This window comes from Octopus bimaculoides, chromosome 14 (assembly GCF_001194135.2).
Source record: "Octopus bimaculoides isolate UCB-OBI-ISO-001 chromosome 14, ASM119413v2, whole genome shotgun sequence".
NCBI classification, from domain to species: Eukaryota; Metazoa; Mollusca; class Cephalopoda; order Octopoda; family Octopodidae; genus Octopus; species Octopus bimaculoides.
In genome coordinates this window covers 776018-799386 of record NC_068994.1, presented here as the reverse complement: position 1 = coordinate 799386, position 23369 = coordinate 776018, and the positions used below count along the sequence as shown (strand labels likewise).

At 35.9% G+C, this 23369-nt stretch overlaps 1 protein-coding gene and 1 long non-coding RNA gene across 3 annotated transcripts in view; one reads left to right on the top strand and one right to left on the bottom strand.

Annotated features, from left to right (window-relative positions):
* Positions 1-23369, bottom strand: part of LOC106879341 (serine-rich adhesin for platelets) — a 209046-nt gene that overhangs the window by 151783 nt on the left and 33894 nt on the right. The window contains exon 2 of the mRNA XM_052972615.1: positions 12713-12777. The gene's annotated coding sequence lies outside the window, so the exon portion shown is untranslated. The remainder of the gene's footprint in view (positions 1-12712; positions 12778-23369) is intronic.
* LOC128249354 (uncharacterized) lies at positions 265-22859 on the top strand. Of its 2 annotated transcripts, none has more exons than XR_008265442.1 (3): positions 265-3049; positions 3373-3436; positions 21768-22859. It is a non-coding gene; the product is annotated as an uncharacterized LOC128249354 (long non-coding RNA). The 2 variants fall into 2 exon arrangements; XR_008265443.1 differs by lacking the exon at positions 21768-22859 and adding an exon at positions 4765-4913.

Genomic DNA, 23369 nt, shown 5'->3' with positions numbered 1-23369 from the left:
ACCTGTTTTCAAGCAAGGTAATATTTCCAAAAAGCCAGATATGTTTTGCATGGAAGAGTGGAAACAAACAACATCACTTGTATGACACTGATGCATGATTACAACCATCACATGATATCAAGACAAAAGTATATATATATATATATATATATATATATATATATATAGATATAGATATAGGTATATATATACACACAAACACACATTGCAGGCTTTTTTCAGTTTCCATCTACCAAGTCCACTTACATGGTCTTGATGGGCCCAAAGTTATAGTAGAAGACACTTGCCCAGAGTGCCATGTAGTGGGACTGAACCTGAAACTATATGGTTGGGAAACAAGCTTCTTAACCACACAGCCGCATCTGCACCTATAAGACATGGATATTAAAATTTTAAAACAAGATTCAGGACAGATCAATCACTAGGGGACTTTATAAATCAGAAATACGGGTTATTACATAACTCACTGAGCTACATAATCATGTATTGCCAGTAGGTTTTGCAGATTTAGAAACTTTTGGAGTGTATGAATTTAATGATATAATATTATTAGTGTCTCATGAAATCCTTTTATTGGAAAAGTTTCACTAACTATAAGTATCCTCCTCTATTTATCTTTCAGACCTGTTTCATTACAATCTCTCTAACTTATTTGAAGTCAAGTAAATAAAAACATAGCTAACACCCATTTGTACATGTTCTAACACCATTCTCATTCGTAAATATCATGTCCAACCACACTAATTAAGAGAATCTATGAGAGACTAATAGTCACAAATCATTATTTAATCCTGTAAAGTTTTTCTCCATTTAGTTGGACTGAATCAACAAGTTTTTATGTTTTGATTGCCTCAAGTTATAAAATCAGAAAGTCTATTCAGAAATGCATTCATTCATACAATAATCTTCAATTGATTTCAGGAAAAAAAAAAAACTGCACCACACCATTAGAACGAACTATCAGACTACTAACAGTGTCAACTATCCAGTTGTATGCTGCACTAAATGGTAAATAAAGTCAACCGTAGAAGTTGCACACAACCTGCATATGTGCATTCAGATTACCTCCCTTAATCTAGACCAGTCTATTTCTCAGACATCAGGAACATGTCATAACTTCTTGATTGCTATGTCTTGTATAAGAAGATAATAAGGAGAACTGTTCAAAGTCATTGTTGATTTCACAGCTGTAGAAAAGGGAAAGTCTTTAGCTTCACAATCACTCTGACAATATTATTTATTTCAAACATAGCAAATATACCAAGTGGCAGGTACAGAAATGTTTTTTTTTAAATCGGTCACACATATTTTATTTTTTTCCCTCCTCTTCTGAAAGCTGCAAACAACTGTACTTGTGCAGCCGCATGCGCAGGTGCACATAGCAGAACTGCAAGTGTAAGTATAGATGCACAAGATGGTAGTTAGAAGTAATCAGACATTAATGAAAACGAAGAAAGTAATATGCCAGTGTCTGGTATTTCTATTCCATGGAACAGGTCTAGAAATGATATCAACATAAGAAAATAAGGGATTCAACAATTATTTCTACTTTTTCCAACAGAGAACAGTGACAACATTAATCTTAATTGGTTAAACAACTGACTTTTTTATTCTTTATATTTTGTTCATTTGTTTCTAGTTTTGTTTTGGTTGTTTGTTTGTTTTGTTTGTTTTTTCACCAGATAAATTCAATTAACATAGGCACAGACCAACCAGTTGAAAATTGGGTTGTGGGAAAGTTCATGAATATAAAGAAATTGCAAAACCAATATATATATATATATATATATATATATATATATAAACATACACACACACACACTTTATATATATATATATATGTATATATTTACACATATGTGTGTTGTAAGTCCTCTTGCTCTTTTCTCAACTTAAATGTTTCCAACTTATTAATTATATCAAGATAATTTTATGAACAAAATTATCAACAGATAATCATGATATTCTTTAAAAGACTTGGAGCTTCATATTAATATTTACTGAAGCGATAAACATTATTTTATAAAACCATAGTTATAGTGTGTGCGCGTGCATGCACACGTGCACATGTGTGTGTAACAATTTTAATTGAAGGAAAAGTCAACTTAGGAGATTCCTCTATTTGATTAAAATACAAAACTTTTTATAAATCTTGGAAATTTGAGTGAGTGAAGAGATATTTCAATTCAAGCATCAGCTACTACACTGTTTCTTTGTTCAGTACCATACTAATAATTGTGTTTCACTGAACCCATATCAATTACTATGGATGAAATAGAGATAACAACGTCAGCACAATGATCAGTATGTGATGTGAACTGACATAAACAACAGAAACTAAAAATGCAGCAAAGAACAAACTTCTATCAGGAATTGGTCAACTAAGATATTTGGAATTGTTCAAAGGAAGAAAGGAAAGAAATCTTATTGAAAGATTGAAAAGTGCAATAGCAGGATCTCTACTTTCAGCCCATTTCCTTTACTAACCATAAAATTATATTTATCCAAAATCTAAAATAATATCATTATGTAAATTTTCATAGGCTATTGAGCTAATAAAAGGTGTGTGTGTGTGTGTGTGTGTGTGTGTGTGCTCGTGTGTGCATGTACGTGCTGTGTGTATGAGAAGTGGGGTGAGATAATTTTCAAGTTCATGTTTTTTAACTAAATCCATATTCAAAATATATAAAAACTGAAACTGGATTAAAAATTCCCTCAGCTTGTATTTGAAAATTGTGTCCAACATGAAATTGTAGTTAAAAAAAAATAATCGGAACATTATGTTTTGCGATCCCAGAGTTCTACTGAACATGACAATATGGAGGAGATACTCACAACATACTAACTAAACATTTACTATTGGATTCATATTTTGTATTTATATAGTAGAAAATATCCCAAACTGAAATGTTATTCCAAACCAAACAACTCGAAATAATGAATGGCACTAATTAAATTATTTTCAAATACATCAATACACTCGTTAACCCCTGATGGCATAAAGAATTGAAGAACATTTTCGCAAGAAGACAGCTTATTTTATTTTAGGGTAAATATGATATTTTTATGATGCAATAGTAATTACAAACTGTTCTTTAATGATACTAGCTCTTATAAATTCTTAATATAAACACTTTAGATCAGTAGTTATGTTGAATTTCAAAACAAAAAAAAACTGTTTGGTTATCATACTAAATGCTTAGCATACACCTTTCCAAATCTACGATTTCAACGCAGTGTAGAGCAAATTAAAAGATTTGATCACATTAGAATCATAAAATACAGATTACCTATATTAAGTGGGATGTAACTTCTCTAAAATCTCTACATGTTCTTTTTTGTTTTTTTTATTGTTCTTTCAAAATCTTTCAGACTTGGTAGATGAAGTGATCACTTACTTTCTCAACAAGGTTAACAAATAGATTCATTAGAAAAAGTAAGTAAGCTTAACCTTTGAAATTTTTTCGTAATTCATTTGCGCATACAGTTTACAGTCAAAGACTTTGACAGTTTTCAATCATTTTATATGTTAGATAACTAAATGTATCAAGTGTACCCGTTATATTTTCATGTTTGCTGACATTGTCATTACATACAAAATACATATTTTCACAACATATAATGTTACAAATTTTTCCTGAGAATAATATTGTCGGTTATTGTATTGGCTACCTAAACCTTGACCTCTAGGAACTAATCAGCATTGCTAATTGAACATTTTGCCAAAATATTGTGTGAGAGGAAAGGAATTACAAGTAACGCACATCTTTTGTGCTCGGGTGACCCTACAGCTTCCAAGGGTACAACTGTATTTGTCTTTGCTTAGATAAACTGACTAAATCGTGGATGTCCCCATGAAGAGGTCTTTGTAACTTCTAAGAAGATGACATTTTAGAAATATTACTTCATTTGTGTCTAATATCTATGGTTAAAATTTCATCAACAGCAAAAATATATGAATTTTCATGGGGGTTATGGCCTTTATACATAGAATATAATTACCAAATTTCATAAAGATCCATTCAGTACTTTTGACCTAGTTTTGGATCATAAAAAATTACTAAAATTTGGGAGTTAAGGCCCCCATTAGGGGATCTTAGAATCCTTATGAGAATTGGAAAGTTCGGGAATACATCTTGATGTGTGTCAATTACCCATGGTTGAAATTTCAACGTCAAAAATTTATGAATTTTCATGGGGGTTCTGCTCCCTTTAAGCTATCTCAAATTCAAACCAAACATACTGCATTATACCCGCCCTTATGCATTGAATCTAAGTTCCAAATATCATAAGGATCCATTCAGTAATTTTGGTCCATGAAATTGTATGAAACACACAGCATTACCCTTCTCCCTAGGTTTGGATTTTGTGTTACAAATTTCATGAGGATTGGTGCAGAAGTTTTCGAATGTATAAGTGACACACATAAAGACATTCACTTTTATATAATAGATATGAATATACACATATACATACATGCATGTGTGTGTGTGTGTATTATATATACATATATACACACACAAGATAGATTGATAGATACAACTGAGTGGGCAAAAAAAATATGAGACACTGCCAATAGCTTCTTTTTTTATTTTGATAAGCCTGGTACTCATTCTATCAGTTTCTTCTTGTCAAACGAGTAAGTTATGGGGATGTAAATAAACGAACAGTTGTGAAGCAGTGATGTGGGAGAAACAGAGAGACAAAGATACACACATACACTTACGTATATACATACATATATATACAATTGATTTCTTTCAGTTTCTGTCTACAAAATCCACTCACAAGGCTTTGGTTGGTCTGAGGCTATAGCAGAAGACACATGCCAAGTCACCACACAGTGGGACTGAACCTAGGACCATGTGTTTTGGAACCAAGTTTCTTACCACACAGCTACACCTGCACCTATGTATGTGTGTGTGTGTGTGTGTGTGTGTGTGTGTGTATGAATATATATATATATATATGTATGCATGTATACATGTGTATATATTACATGTACATCTATATATATACATCTACACATATATATGTATACATATACATCTATATCTATATATACATGTATATATATATATATATACATCTATATATATACATTTGTGCAGATGTATACATATATATATATATATATATATATATATATATATACACACACACGTACATAACATATATATATTATATATAAGTATGTATATATGTATGTATGCCTGTATATATGAGATAATAGTTTCGGTATTAAAGTGAAAATATCTGACATTACAATAGAGAGATGTTATTGTTTCACTTTTGACACGTAATACTGAAATAGTGGAGGAGATGTGATATCACACTAGGCTTGCACTAGGCAAGAAGTGAAAAATTTTTTTGGTTTATGACACTACATGGACCCTAAAAGTAAGGCATGTGTAAAATTTGAATGAAATTGGTTGTTGTGTAGTTCTCAAGTTTTAAGGATTCACACAGACACACAGACAGACACACATTCTCACATTCTCAACTTCACACCTAATCTTTTTATAAGTAGAGGACCCAACAAGAAAATCTACTTTTATTCAACTATAGTTGAGTAGAAGTAGATTCAAAACACCTGAGAGACAATAGTGAATTCAGCCCATCATTCTTGGATTATAAACATTTGGTAACTTGGAGTCATTAACTAGTCAGAATAATCAACAAATATAGCAAAGGGTGGCAGGTGTGATTAAGCCAATGTTGTGAAATGTTTGATGAATAACAGTTAATACCAAGACATTATTTTACTATTTACAACAATATTTGAGGCAAACAGAACCAAGAACAGCACAAGTCCTGATTTTGCTCAAAGCTTGATAATTGCACACCTATTGCAAATGATAATTGCACACCTATTGCAACTGGAAAATGTTTCACCTTACTGTTTGATAGCAGTAAATTTATAAAGCAGCTATAAGAACAACAACAACACATTGCCATCACAAGTGTATGAGTTCTAATTTAGCACAAGGCCACAAACAGGGAAGAGAGAAGTCAATGATATCAATTCCAGGACATACTTTATCTCCCTTGGAACAATGAAAAGTCAACTATAGCAAGATTTGAAGTCAGTGTATTAAAGTGATTTCAATGAGATGCAACAAAGGTATTTCATCTGCCACTCTAACCATTGTACTAACTTACAACCCTTAATAAGTCTATAAATAACAAGAAAAAATATTACATGATGTGTGACTAGAGTAAAACAATATAAGCAATAAGTTGTTAAAGACAGCCAGATAATGAAATAAATGTTCACTGGATGATGTAATTGGCTGTTGTAGATTATAAACAACTTGTTGGCTGATCTTTAAGTTTTAACAATATGGCAGAGGCGACTAGAAAGGGTCAAGCTTTGTCTTCAGCTTTAGGACACTTTAAGAAGAGATGCAGTGTAACTATTTCTTCTGCTTCTGGATGGTACCATTAATGGTGGTGTAATGTGTTTCTACCAAAATCACTTAACTGACAATGACCACAAATCTGTAACAGAAGTGTAGTAGGCAAGAGTGCCAGAAAGAAGAAAATGTGAGAGGGTTCACTGTCAGTAAATGTAATTAAGAGAGAGCATGGCAGTTTAAGGAAATAGATTTCTCAACAAATGAATAAATTATACTGGATATAATAAACAATAATTTCACTTTGTCATTATATAACCAATTATTACTAGAAGACCAAAACAGAACACTGATGCAATTTATCAGAGAAAGTAGGCTTTGTATGTGGCAGATGTGATAGGGTGATAAGCACTAAGAGTACACCAGAAATAGATTCTCTTAAATGCCCAGCTGGCTCAGCAAAAGTAGTGGGTAGCTTCTTTTACCGAGCTGATATAATTAACAGTGGAGGTGGATTTTCTGAAAGCATAGTAGCTAAGGTAACAACTGGTTGGAAAAGTTCAGAGAGCTATTATATCTGCTAGCAATATAGGCCTACTCCCTTAAAGGAGTGACTGTGTGGTAAGTAGCTTGCTTACGAACCACATGGTTCTGGGTTCAGTCCCACTGCGTGGCACCTTGGGTAAGTGTCTTCTACTATAGCCTTGGGCCGACCAAAGCCTTGTGAGTGGATTTGGTAGACGGAAACTGAAAGAAGCCCGTCGTATATATATATATATATGTGTGTGTGTGTGTGTGTGTGTGTGTGTGTGTGTGTGTGTGTGTGTGTGTGTGTGTAATATGTTTGTGTGTCTGTGTTTGTCCCCCTCAACATCACTTGACAACCGATGCTGGTGTGTTTACGTCCCCGTAACTTAGCAGTTCGGCAAAAGAGACCAATAGAATAAGTACTAGGCTTACAAAAGAATAAGTCCTGGGGTCATTAACCAATCACACTAATCCCTTTCTTTTGCCTTGTTCCTCCCATACTCCTTCCCTCAATAGTGACCACCCTCCTACTCTCTCTCCACTTCCACAATTATAAGTCTGTTCCTCTCATCATACTTTACCTAAAATCATCACTCTCTCTCTCTCTCTCTCTCCTCTCTCCCTCCCTCTCTCACCTAGTCTTCCATTAAAGGGCCACCTTTAAGCTCTTCATCTTGCAAGTTGCAAGTTAACCTTATTGGTCTTGGTGCCGTTGGTGTTAGGATAGGCATGCATCCAGAGATGCCAAAGCAGACAGCAGAGCATGTTGCGCATTGTCAAATCATCCAATCCATGCCAGCATGTAGAAGAGATGTTAAATAATGATGATGATAGTAGTGATGATGGTGGCGGTGGTGGTGATGATAGTGGTGGTGGTGGTGATATAATGGACACTGTACTGGAAGTCTCTATAAGCATTCTCAGGCTGTCGACCATGTAATTATTGTGTAAATATATTACACTTAATACATATTTCTCAACATTTCAATAAATGGCCATCTACATCTTTGGAAAGGGATTTAAGTGAATGTTGCTGATTCGTTAAATAATTATGAAACTATTGAGTTCAAAGCTCAATCTATGATGCAAAAAAATCCTCATAAACTTAATTTTATGCTGAGACTAAATAGTGATTCCTTGTTTTTGAGTATCCATTGTCTGGGCTGTATTGATACCCTAATTATTAGGTTAACCCTTTTAAAACAGTTGGCTATTAATCTATGCATGCAATGTACATGCTTTAAAATCAATCGACATAATTATACGCCACCTGACTTAGAACCTGTTGCCTGAGTTAGACAACTGATAGGTTGATTAGATGTTTCATGTAAATATTTACAACCCAATAGGCTGGTCCTGCCACTCTGGCCCTCTTAACTTCATCACCACTTCATCTTGTTTTGTTGAATTTATGGTCGTCACGTCCTACCGCTCCAGCTCCGTGTCAAACTTACAGTCATCATGTCAAGCTACACCAAGCTCCACCACTTCACCAGTTGTTTCTTCCAATTTCGATGATGACTCAGAGAGTGAGTACTTTTCCTAGTTCAGAATCAGATGATTCCGATAGCGATGATGATATTCCAGGGAATCAGAAGTACAGGCAGGCAGTAGTGAATGGCCCTGGACAACATAATGTCATGTGGCGAGCAAGAAACAATTTTGTGTCACAGCATGAGTTTATGGTACACCTGGCAGAAAGGCAAACCCTGAATATGGAAGTTTGCCATTGGAAATCTTCCTTGAGTTTTTGAAGGATGAAATATTCCAATATGTAGCAGACGAAACGAATTACTATGCTGAAAACTATTCCCAGTATATCAAACCCAGTCACTGCAGTGATTGGTTTCCAACCAAAGGGGACAAAACGTTCTGCTTGCTCTGCTGGTGCTGATGGGCATCGTGAAGAAACCGACCCCGGCATCATATTGGAATTGGGATCTAGCCATGTCAATACCTTCCTTTTTGGAAATGATGCCACATGATTGGTTTTTGGTGCTTCTTCGAAGTCTACATTTCAACTCAGATGAGAACCAGGATGACAGGCTGCACAAAATACATCCCATCATTGACGAAGTGACTGAAAATTTCAGAACGGTGTATGTCCCCACACAGGACATTTGTATGAACAAGAGTTTGTGAAAATTCAAGAGAAGGCTCTGATTCAAACAATACAACCCAACCTAATGTGCCCGCTTTGGGGACAAAGTCTACAATATTTATATGGACAGCTGGTTTTTCCAGGAAAAACATGCTGACCAATCTTTTCACAAGATAAAATTTCGAAAGGGGGAAACAGCGTACCGATACACCGGTAGTGGCATTCTTGCTCTAGTATGGTGTGATAAGAAAAACGTCTGCATGTTATCTACAATGCATTCTGCAAGCATGGTGGACACTAGGAAACAAGATGTCGTTGGTAATGCCATAATGACACCTAGTGTAATTGTTTCATACAATGAAGGGACGGGCAAGAGTCAATCGCTCAAATCAGCTGGTGACAACACAGAAATCGGTGAGAAAATTTGTGAAATGGTACAAAAAAATTTTCTTGTATATAGTTGACATGTGTGTCATGAACTCACGTTTGATTTGGCAGATGGTTGGCAGTGTGGGGGAAGGATTGACATTCGGGAATCTATTGTCCCATGAAATGACAGAAGCATCAGACCTGCCAAAGTACAGAATATGTGGACATCCCCACACCAGATTCTCTCCTCACCGCATGGTGAAGGGATGTGGACATTTCCCACAACTGTTTCCGCACAGTGCCAAGAAGACTAATGCTTCAAAGAGATGCACAGTATGCAAAGGAAAAGGGAAACATAAGGAAACTAGATACCACTGTTCACAATGTGATTTGCCACTGTGTGTGGCACCCTGTTTTGAACTCAACCATACTGAAGTCAATTTTTGAATTCACGTGAATTTTTGAATACATGGATGAAGTTGATCTGACTTGTGCTGTCAAGTGATCTTATTCAAGAATGATACCGCATGAGCGTCCTGCACAGGGATATAGTTTAGGTAAATGAACAGTACTTGCACTAAAGCACTTGATGTAAATATACGCCAAACATTATCTCACACTGAGTGCTGACCTCAATCGACACGATTACTGTTGCCGCATGCAGGCAACCAAAAGAATCACTGCCGTAAACTGGTTAAAGTGGTCGATGTAAATATATGCCAAACCATTGTTGTGCGCTAATTGCTGATCTCAGCCAAGATGATTACCATTGATGCAACCTAGTTGCTTAATAGAAAAAAACATTGTCACGGGGTTAACCCAACAAATAATAATAATTAACCCAAGTACCAGAAAGTTGATCTAAGGTGTCAGACAGAATGGAAAACATGCAACAAGAGTTGATTCAGTAGAGGTGACAGGGTAGGGGTAGGAGTCTTGATGTAAGATAATTGAGTTGTCTAATATCTTAGTACTGAATATAAGAAATGAGTTAAATTATGTATTCTCTTCTTAGTATTCTGTATTTTTATGCTTCATGTAAATATATTTGTGTGTGTGTGTGTGTCTGTGTGTAAATATATACATATATATATACATACATATATATATACATACATATATATATTAGGCATAAGAGGGATTAAATATAGCATGCAGGAGAGGAGAATGCATTTGTTTGGATATGTGATGTGTATGTGTGAAGACAGGTGTACAAAGAAGTGTCTGTCACTGAAAGCGAATGGCACCTGTGGAAGAGGGAGACCCAGAAAGACATGGGATGAAGTGGTGAGGACTGATCTTAGGATGTTGAGGATCATGGAGGAAATGACAATAGACTGAGCTGTCTGGCAATATAAGGTTCTAGACAAGACCCATCCATGTAAGTAAAACTGAGGGCTAGAAGAGTTGTATCCCACCAACATGTAACATCAAACTTTTCACACCCCCTACCCCAAGAAACCAAGCTACATCTCTTCTAAACAGCAACTTTCTCTTCCTCACATTTCTTCTTCATAAACTTTGACTGTCTTCCAATCCCCTTTCTTGCAATCCCCACTTCCTACTTGTACCTTTTTGGCAACACCTGGCTGCATATATTACGACCTTCATACTTCTCTTTTCTTTACTCTACCATCACATCTATGCTCTGATCCTTGTTACTTGTGAATATGCTCCCTTGCTCTCTCTTACACTTTTTGCTGTTTCCTACTCTCTCTCTCTCTCTCTTTACCTTGCTCCCCCACCCCACCCCCGGCTGGGTAGCCACATATCTCCTCTACAGCAGCACACCTATTTCTGCCCTCATTTTTGGTTGCTCTCTCTCTCTCACTGGGTAACCATGTACCTGCTCTGTAGCAAGACACCTATTTCTGCCTCCCTATTTCTCTGTCACACTCTAACCGTTCATTGTCTGATACTGGATCACCTCCTCCAATGACCCCCTCCTTTATAGCAAGGCACCTGTTTCTGCCTCTCTGTCTCTTAGTCACCCTCTAACCTTTGATCCGCTAACACAAGTTCCCCTCCTCAAATGCCCCTGCTCCTCTCATAATTTCTTGTCTTGCAAGTTACTTGGTGACCCTGCCAGGGTTGGTGCCACATTAAAAGCATCCAGTTCACACTGCAAAGGGGGTGGCATTTGGAAGGGCATCCAGCAAACTAACCTTAACATCAGATTTACTTCAGTTAACTCATTCCATTGTATCAGATCTATTCCTATAACATTTCCTTACTTCACATACTAGCTTGGTCTTTGTGCAGGTTTTAGAAATTTAATCTTATTCCATGCAAACTTTGTAAGTTAAAAAAAGAAACAAACAAACATTTTCATCAATTGTAAAACCACTTCAGAAAATAACAGGAGACAATTTTTGGTATCCCCAATGTTTCTAATTTCTTATTCTTGTCATGCTGTACCTACTTTCAAGGGTCTGCTACATACTCTATACATCTTCATGACCATTTTAGCAACCAGTTTTAAATCAAGGGAACATCTTGACAAAGCCAGTGGAATACATCTAAATATTACACCTTCAACAAAGTTGTTTGGCCTAAGAGAAATAGTAACCAAATCTCTCTCAAATCACACCATCTTAGAAAATGTAGTTCTATGTACACTGTGCCTTGAAACAATGGGATGGCCATGGTTGGAACACTCTCCATCATAGGTTTGCTCTTCTAATTATATCACGTTTTAGTGACCAAATATTTTAGGAGAAAACATTGAAAACTGACACCAATATTTAGCAATTTACCAGTGACATATTCTTCATAAAGCTTATCATTCTTCATCATTTCCTAAAATTGCCTATGATCTTCATCCTTGGTTCAGTTACTTCCTTTGGTTTTAAATAATCTTTCTATCCTATTTTTCTATACTAGCTTCATTTCATTTCAAATATCAACCTTCTAATGGAGTTTTCCAGTAGGAAATATTAAATTTATTTTCTTATCTAAATCCATTATAATTCTAATAATGTTTATGGATTAACACCATTCCACTTTGAAGCCTGAATAGTAGCTGGGATTTCCCTTTGACTCAACAATGGTTTTTTTCTGCCTATTTTGTTGTATTTCCATCACACATTTGCCTTCAATGTAAAGAAAACAAAATATTTAATAAATAGCTAGACATCAGAAGCCTCATTAGCACCATCAAGTCATGAATAGTGCAATTAAGCCTAAATAATAGATTTAATTAAACAGTGAAACAATCCAAAACAGTTTTTTCCCTGAGATGAGAAAATTAATAAAACATTGAATAAAATAGTGTTAAATGTGTTTTATCTACTTAAAAGAAATATTTATAAAGAAATTATCTGTAGCACATGCAAGTGTTTATGTTATGAATACTTACTGCTTCCTGAAGATTATAAATTGTTCACAACATTTCTTCCTTCAATGTTCACTCTGGTGTATATTCTTGAAAAGAAATAAAAACAAAGTGGAGTCATTTTAAAGTAATAATAGCAGTCTATTATAAAAGACAGAAGTTTTGTAATACACTGTAGGACAATGATTTGTTAGTTTTTACAGACAAATCATTTCCAGAAGTAAATATTTCATTGAAAATTTGTAGAGAAAACACGACCAAGTAACAGAGTGTAATTCATTTCCAATTAGGTAGGCTTATTAAATTTAAATTAATTTATAGAAAATGGATATGAAACTACCTATGGAACTGTAATTGGTTTAAAGTAAACAATACTGAAAAAGTTTCAGAGAGATGAAAGAAGGATTAGATTTGAGACAATTCAAAGTTAAACATCACTTAAGAGACCAGTGTTTATTACTTGATATAAGTATCACTAATTGATAATAAATAGCAGAATAACAATTATGTGATAAAGCTGAACTAATAATGTCAGTTATATGTTAATAAAGATCAAAACCGTGACTCACATAAACACGGAACAGTTGCAAATAAAAACAGTGTGTGGTGTATCAGTGAGGAGAAGACATATTTGTATGTGAGGTTATGGTGACCTCTATATAATAGTGCACAGAAATAGGTGTAAGCAAACCAATGTAGTGTAAGGCGTGTGTGTGTGTGTGAGTGTGTGTGTGCGTGTGTGCGTGCACGTATGTGACTCAAATAAACTCAGGTAAATGACAATTGAAAAAAAGAAAATATTGAATATATCAAGATTTCAGCTGGCTATAAAATGTAACATGAATATCAAGTGACAAAACAAGTAGTAGTAGCGTCGTGTTTATATTCAACTAATCCACAAAATATATAAGAATGTAAAGAGCTGTAAAAAAAGGTGACAAAAGATAAAATAAAACAATGATTTCATCAGAAAAACTAAGAAAAACTATGAAGATTTTTATGCTGGTTTCATGTCAATCTACAAGAAAGGATTTTTCTATTGATTATCACTTTAGACACTTGCCATTTCATATTTCTGTATTCAGTATACACAAATACAGACATATATATAAATATATGTAGACATATATATATATACATATATATAGCCAATACACACATATTTATAATTATATACACATTTCAAATTCAATATATATAATTATACATCTGCTTAAAGATTCAATGTACATATGTGCACTCATATTTCATATTCAGTAGACACAAATTTCATAGTCAATATACACAATTACAAACTAGGAGCATTTACACATGCATAGTATGAGAAATCAGGGTCAAAGTTGATAGAGGGGTCACATAACAGTAAAGGGTAAAAAAAAATAGGTAAGACAAAATGTAAGACTGATTTTTAGATTCAAAAATTGGGGATGGGTACCACATTATATTTGAGATTGCATTATCCTGGAGTAAATATGTTATTTCAAATATATTTATGCTTTATTTATAGATATAATTATAAATACAAAAGATATATACAAGAAGTTTATGTAAACACAAAAGTATTAGAACACACACACACATCTGAATAGTATCTTTTGAAGACAAAATTATCAGGTGTGGCTGTGTGGTTAAGATGTTTATTTCCCAAACACATAGTTTCAAGTTCAGTCCCACAACATGGTACCTCAGGCAAGTGTCGTCTTTTACTACAGCCCCCAACCAAACAAAGCTTGAGGGTGGATCTGGTAGCTGGACACTGAAAGATGCATATGGTATGTGTGTGCGTGTCTGCGTGTGTGTATATATGTGTGTGTGTGTATACACATACACATACATATGTGTATATACATTATATATATACACACACACACACACATATATAGATATACATACATGTATATACATATATATACATACATATATACACACATGTATACACATATATATACATACATTTATACACACATATATATATTCATACATATATATATATACATATACACATATATTCATACATATGTATATTCAAACACACACACACACACACACATCTAGGTCGTCCCTCAGTATGCCCCAAGGCTGTTTCCACACATTTCCCCCATTCATCTCGATCTTCCATAATGGTCCTCAGCGCCTGTAGCCCTTTCGTACCAGTATCCTCCAGCAAGTTCTCGATACGGGTTATCTTCCTCCTTCCTCTCCTGGCTCTTCCTTCTCTTGATTGTTAGAGCACCAGCTCGTTAGCAATTTCATCGGTGTGTCTGATGCAGTGTCCAGCTAACCTCATCCTTCTATGCTGTATCTTCAATGTTACTTTTGGTAATCCCTGGAATGAGTCGGCATTTGTTGCTTGACTCTTCCAGGATACATTGAGTGCCATTCTAAGCATCCTCATATAACAACCATCCAACTGCTTCTTCGATGCTTCAGTGAGCGTCCATGTTTCAGCCCCGTATAGAAGAGCAGACTCCACTGTTGCCAGAAACAACCTCACTTTCAATTTCCTTCCTAACTTGGAACTCCAGACCTTTCTCAATTTATGGCATACACTCCAGACAAGAGCTTTTCTTGCTGTGATGCCTTTTTCAGTACTTTGTGTCCACACACCAAACTATTTGAAATTTTCAACTACCTTCAGCAACTTACCGTCTTTAACTTTCACTGACACAGGCATTTCGTGGTTGAATACTTGCTGCTCTGTTTTCTTTGCATTACAGTACAATCCTACCTTCCCTGATTCATGCTCTAATCTACTCAGCACCTCCTGTGAGACTGAGACCTCTGGAGAAATGCTGTGACTGAGAAGACCCGGCAAATAAAGTGAATTCACAGCTGTAACCTACACCAGTGTCACATAACCAGCTTGAGGAGACCTATTGAGTCAAATACATCAACATCAATATCAAATTAAAATCAAATTACAATAAAATAGAAATTGTAGTTGTGACCCCCATGCCGGTGGCATGTAAAAAGCACCATCCGAACGTTACCAATGCCAGTGCCGCCTTGACTGGCTTCCATGCCAGCGGCACGTAAGAAGCTCCATCCAATCGTGGTTGGTCAATGCCAGCTCCTCTGGCCTCTGTGCCAGTGGCACGTAATAAGCACGCACTACACTCTCGGAGTGGTTGGCATTAGGAAGGGCATCCAGCTGTAAAAACATGGCCAGATCAGATTGGGGCCTGGTACAGCCCCCTGGCTTCCCAGAGCCCAGTCAAACCATCCAAGCCATGCCAGCATGGAAAACGGACATTAAACGATGATGATGATGATGGTGTATATATATATATATATATATATTTGAGCGAGATTATGACATTCGAGCGAGATTATGACATTCGAGCGAGATCGTTGCCAGTGCCACCGAACTGGCCCTGTGCAGGTGGCACGTAAAATACACCATTTTGAGCGTGGCCATTGTCAGTACCACCTGACTGGCCTTCGTGCGGGTGACACGTAAAAGCACCCACTACACTCTCTGAGTGGTTGGCGTTAGGAAGGGCATCCAGCTGTAGAAACTCTGCCAAATCAGATTGGAGCCTGGTGTAGCCATCTGGTTTCACCAGTCCTCTGTCAAATCGTCCAACCCATGCTAGCATGGAAAGAGGACGTTAAACGATGATGATGATGACTTAAGCCGAGGTATGTCTGTATATACATATATATCTACATGTATATACATACATATATGTATATATATATATGCATGTATATGTAGGTATATAAATACACACATAGACATACATATATTCATATATATATATATAAATATTATACGTGCATGCTTGTGTTTATTGTAGGAGTGTTGTAAATAGATTTCATTCATTTCCAGCCTTCTGTGAAAAACATGTCTGGCCATGAGGAAAGATTACCTTACTTGGAAACGGGTGATGGTTGGTGACAGGAAGGGCATCCAGCCATAAAAACAATCTGCCTCAATAAACTCCATCTAACATATGTAACCATGGAAAAGTGAGCAGTGAAACAATAATGTTATATAACTTATATTTTGGATATATAAGTTGATAATGAAAGTGAGATAATGTGTGTATACATATACACAGATACATATAAAGTCAAAGTTAAATCATGTACACCACTGGCACAAATATCCACATTTACATACATGAAACAAAGTCTCTTTTACATACAATGTACACTCAACATAAAGTGTAATGAAATAACAAAATCACTCCAAAAGGAATGGCTTCAATACCTTTTTCTACCCGACAAACTAAACTATCACTCAAGATTAATCTCTCTCTCTCTCTCTCAATCAATCAATCAATCAATAAAGTACATTTCTGAAGAAAAGGAGAGATATCTGTCCTTTTTACCAAATCCCAGGAGCTTCACCAACCCTGCAGGATTTTGAACCAAGAACATGATACAACGGTAGATACTCTCCAATCACCCGACACGCTCTATCTGCTGCCCATTGTCTATGATCCCACCTCCCATTCAAGAGATGTTTTTACACACACAGGAATGTTGTGTTATGCTCAAAAATGTAACATCAGTAACAAAACAGGTTAGATCTACACGACCCAAATCGATATGGAGGATCTAAATGTCATGGGCTTGCTGTCAAATTGTACCACACAGCACAAGTACCAACTTACAAATCTCTTTCTCCCACACACACACACACATACACCTACCAACTTACACCACAAGCACACACACACACACACACACGTATACCCCTTTACATTCCCCCCCTCTCTCTCTCTCACACTCACATTTATCATGACACCTCCACCACCACCTCTCTCATTAAAACAATGCTGCTACGTAGTAGAAGAGATGGCAGTGGAGTGTACTTTTAATGAGGTTGCACAGGTTGTTGTTTAGCCCAGAGGCCAGCCCTCATGAAATTGATCTATAACCAAAGACATTCCAGCTATGTCCAACATGCTTTGTTTTCGGGGACGAGATTATTTGAATATAACTTTCATTGTTCTAGTTAAAAAGGTGCATATATAATTGGGAGGGAAAGACGGAGGCTCGTTCAAACAGGTTGAATGAAAGCACTGACACACCATATGTATCTAATGATCCTTCAAAACCTCAAACCAGAGTTGAAGCAGATTATCATCAGAACAGATAATTAATCAGTGGATCAGGCAACGATGCCATCATTGTCATCATCAACATTGATTGAGTAATATACCATAGTTAATGCAAAGAGGAAAGGAGTTCAGTTGGTTAAATTTAGGAAAGATAAAGAGAATGCTGCGAGAGGAACTTCCATGAACATGTCCACTTCTTTATCCAAGGTCTTCATCAATATGCATCATATATCAATACCAGCACAGTCTTCTCTTCTACACACTGTATCTAATGCTTTTTATACTCAATTTTCCACTCAAAACATTTACAATGTCATTATAACAGTGGATTATAATGGGATGGATCGCCTAGTTTATAACTGGCGTGAATATTGAGAAGAAATGATGAGTAGTAATGTATAACAGTGGAAATTTGTCTATAATAATTAAATGATTTTCTCTATTTATCATGTCGGGGTCACCAATTTATAACGGTGATCATTCTCCTGAGTAGAATTCAGAATCCACGTCAGTTGATCCCCAATTTATAACGGTTTTGACTTGGAAGAGATGATAAATATAAATATTTCTTGAGTAGGAAACTAGGGTGATAAAGCCATCACTTATAACTTAATTATAAGTATTTATCACCATATATAATCCTAGCTCAGACTACATAAACACTGTGGTGAATTATACACCCTAAGATGCTGAACATGCATGTATGTTGAAGATAATAAAGCTCACTCTTTTTCACCACTACACTAACAGTTTCATAGTTGCAGAAATAAATTTCATCAACAAGTTGAAGAAAATGAAGAAAAAGAAATTATTTACTAAATTAACTTATTTACGTATATTTAATATTTACAGTACATTTTTATTAGTCAAAAGAAGACTGTCGTAGAGGGTTATGACATGAAATTCAAATTAATTAATTCTTCCATAACTGAGCTACAAGAGTTTTAAACAACAATTCAAAATAGCCTTGTTGAATTAGATAAGAGACTTGGCATGACAATGACCAATATCTCAAGAAAGTGAGTGTCGGGGAATCAAGTGACAACCAACGAACACTGATTTATTCCCCAAAAATCAAGGGTTTTATAACCGCTCATACCTGAATTCTAAGAGGCTGAAAGAAGAGCATGAGTAAAATAGGAAGAGAGGAAGGAGAATAATAGGAGAGGATGGCAGGGAAGGGAGGAGTAATGGAGGAGAGATAGTGATGGTAGTTGCATATTGAATAGGAAAACAATGAACAGCGAGAGGATAGCAACAAAAATTAGAGGTAATAAGAGTGAGTGGGTGAAAGCTAGCAACAGATGGTCAATGGCAATAAAGTATCACATAAGAGGCAGTATGATGACAGGATATCGAATAGAGACAGGTCGAATCAAATGAAATACCATTCAGTGAAACGGATAAGTGATAATAAAGAGGGCAGTAGATGGAAACTTAATAGGAATAAAATGGTGAGAGATCTAATATACAACCCTACCGCCATCAACACCACCAACTTATTAATCATTTTACCATGCTTGTGCCAGTGGGTTGGTCTTCTCCAGAACTACATATCACCATTCATAATGGGTCTTTGTGAAATTCAGCTTACTGAGGTCAGCATTCACCACTTTGTCCTATGTCTTCCTAGCTCACCCTCTTCTGCACTTCAAACTCTCAGCACTTCTTCAGACACATAACAGTATCTCTCAAACACATCACATGCCTGAACCAACACAGTCTTCTCCCTTACACACTACGTCTCATTTTTCATATATCCAGCTTTTTCACTCCACTCACCTAGCCACCATCCTCCATGCACCACTAACATTACACATCCAGTTTTTCCTGGCTATTGCAGAACTTCTACATTCAAGAAACAAGTTTTTCTATACAACCTTGTATACAGAGTGCAATAAATGTGTTGGGAGAGGGGGTTCCATTAGCATGTTAGGTTCACTTGGTTAACAACATCTAGCAACAGTGCACAGGGACATAGAAATAACTAAGATGGCAAACAAGTTCTGGTAAAAAAAAAATCATAGACTTTGAATTCTTACATCTATCTCGAAGAGAGGTAGTTCCTTAGCTATAGTGGGATGATCGATCAGTACTACACTGCTACCTTGTGGGTAAACTTAAGAAAACAAAAGCCTTTGAAGAATACACTCAGGGTCAGAAAAAAAGAAAACTGGCAGTCAGCTCTAAAGCCATCTCTGATAAGACTGGATTTCCAGTAACGTCCTAAAGATGGAGCAGTTTTGCTAGTAGGTCTATACCTTTCAATGCAAGAACAGCAATAATGGAAAGTGTGCACCTCCCCAGACCCCAATGCCACTATAAGGTTCACTGCACAAGTATTTTCTACCACAACGTGGACCCTGGCTCTTAAGAGTGGATGTTGTTGTCGTTGTTGTGGCAACTTAGGTATCACAAATAGCTGTGACAATATAATACTGCCACTTACATAGTTTCCTCACTTGTGACAGTACATGGCAGGTATATCATCGGCAGTAACAGTTGCAATTCTTCAAATGCAATTAGTTGCATCTTCCACTGATGTTACCCATTAAGCATAGTCTTCATAGAATCCACAATTGTAGAAGACAATCTATAATTTGAAGGAGAGGCTGACCGTCATCAAATTTAATGGACAACCCTTAGCAAGCCAGTTGGCATTGACAGGTAATTTCAATGAGAAATACCTTAGATTATTTATGTCCAACTGAGTTATCTCCACTTACACTAATGTTCACTTTGCATTTTGTATCTTATAAGATTGACGAAAGAGTACCAAAGCAGTGGAGTCGATATAAGTGACAAAATCCCTTACAGATGGCGCCTCAGTATAGCTGTAGTCTAATGACAGAAACTGGTGAAAAGACAAAAGAAACTATAGGATTTGCAGCATTATCTAACCCACTAAAGTATGGAAATCCCATAAAATGACAATAGAGGTATTATGCTAAAACTTGTGTAAACTTACATTATGAAACAATATTCTTAATCAGCATCCAAGCTGTTACCACACATACACATTGTTACACTAATATCTACATTTGAATAATGTTCCCTTATCTGGGACAACGGTACTGCTGCTGCTCTACAAACATCAAAAACAAAACCATCAGACTGATTGACAAAAAACACACCAATACAAGCTCTTCCCTATAGACTCCCATCTCTCTCTCTCTACTACTTTTACAATGGCCACTGCTCCTCTGAGCTGGCTAGTTGAATTCCATGTCCACCCATATATCCTCGTCATATTGTGTCACACCTCACAAACTCTCCACAAACCACTTTATTCAATCCGGCCTCTGGAATCTATCTCTCCCTACCTCCATTTACAGTGGAACATAAACCCCCATATTCACCCCCAGCAGCATGGGAGGACCTGTGAATGCCATCAACACAGCCCCCTCCTCTAGACACCCCCCACCCCTCAGCCCCGTTGCACCAGGGCAATTCTTACTCAAGCATATTGAACTACTACACAGTATTGTTTATTTAGACACAAGTGTGAGGTGGGGGAGTATATCTGTGTCTGTGTGTCTGCAGATTTACAGGCATGTCCTCTTCATCACTGACATATCTGATAAATCTAGTTTGAAAGCCTGCTGTTTTATTATAACTGTCAATTAGGTCATATTTTCAGTAGATATTATTAGTTGTACAGTCAGGGAATATTTACTGTCGAGCAATAATGGTCATTTGAAAAATATTATTAGAAGCAACTTTTTTTCTCTTTCTTTTTTCTTTTTTCACAAACATTCATAAATCAGTTTATATGGAACTACTTCCTTAATATTATCATACATCAAACCTCATCATTGCTTGACTAATGTGTATGTATTCTTATAATACATTACATACCCTGCACTAATTTGGGACCATCTTCTATACATGTCATGCCCTGACGCTAACCCATCAACCCTTTAGATTCACACTCACCCTGTCAATGCAGGGTTTTCTTTTACAAACAATAGTAGCTCTTAACTTCAAATCTTCCATTTCATTTCTAGGTAACAACAGATTGTTATCAACTTTACACATAATGAGGAAGATATGTAAATATTTCTAATAAAAACAAGTGTCTCCCAACTGACTGCACAATATCTAACATAAACCTACATCACCAGTTCAATAAAGCTGTCTTCAGATACACTGGAAAAAGATACTTTGCATGGGGAATGTGAAAATATTTAGTCAAAACAAAACAAAACATTAATGAATTGGATATGATGGCTGAAGGTGAATGGAGTAAGATTAATGGCTAATGGCTGTGAGAGTTATTAGAATTGATGCTGCAGATAGCCTTAGCAAACCTCTAACCTCATCTGTTGTTATGTATACAACACTCTTCAGTTTCATAGTAAAAATTCGAGAATGAATCTTAGAAAGCAAAAGAGAATGAAAACATTAGATGAAGCAATTCAGAACTTGTACAGTGGGGGGTGGGGGGTGCGCGCGTGTACATTCATATTTATTATTCTATGATTCTGTGTATACAAGTTGTGAAAAGTTATTTACAGAAGTGCCATTATAATGTTGTTATTTTCCTATTGTAGATGATTGTAGCTGTAATTGGTTACAGCATCAATGTCATTAGGACAGTGTGACCTTGCTGTGCTGTTGTTCTACATAGCAATTGATTCAGGTCATAACAGTCTTTCTACGATACTAACATCTCGAAGGAATGGTAGAGGCAGAGAGTTGTAAAGGATTTCTCTGTAGCAAGTTGGAGGTAAAAGTGAAGTGCTATATTCTAGAAATACAAATAGTTAATGCGTACATGTTGTAAAACAGCAGCAGCCTAGTTTCCCAGAATAGAACACCTGCTGCTGCTGCTGCTGCTGCATGTGATGATGTCAGATAATATCAACATCTCTTACTAAACAAACTTTCAATACTGAAATGATCAGCTAGCAAGGCCAATAATTAGATTCCAATGAATAACATAATAAAATGGACAGCAGGTAACTTATATCATTAAAATTAAGAAATATCAATTACTCAAACTGAAAACATAAATATTTAATTCATTGAACTCAAATATATCTTTGCAAGGAAAAACAGATGACTAACTAAACAGTGTGTTGTTGAGACATTTGAAAATCTGCAAATTATAAACAGTGTTTCAGTTATTAAATAATAGTCATATATATATATATATATATATTATAGTAGACTCAGCATGAAATTAGGTCCCATTGCCATACCAGAGGAATGGAATGACAATTGAACTATTACACTGTAACTTATGGCTAAATAACATAAACTATCCCACAAGAAAGTCGAAGTTCAAATGACAAGTAACAAATAAGATGGAGTCAATGATCCCAAATGCAGTTCTTATTTGTAGCTATTTCCCTTATTTTCTCAAGGGCCCATTCTTCCAACCTCTAAATTCAATACAGTTAGTTGAACACCGGTCAAACAACAAACTATTTCCCCAGTATACAGAATAAATAAATATTTGACTCCTGAAATTCTTCATCATTTTAAGATTTTAAACAACACCAGTTACAGAGATGACAACAGAGAAGTTGAACAGTTTAAAAGAATAGAAATTTTCCTGATAAAAAAAAGAAAAGCAAATTTGAGAAGAATGTCAAATAAATATT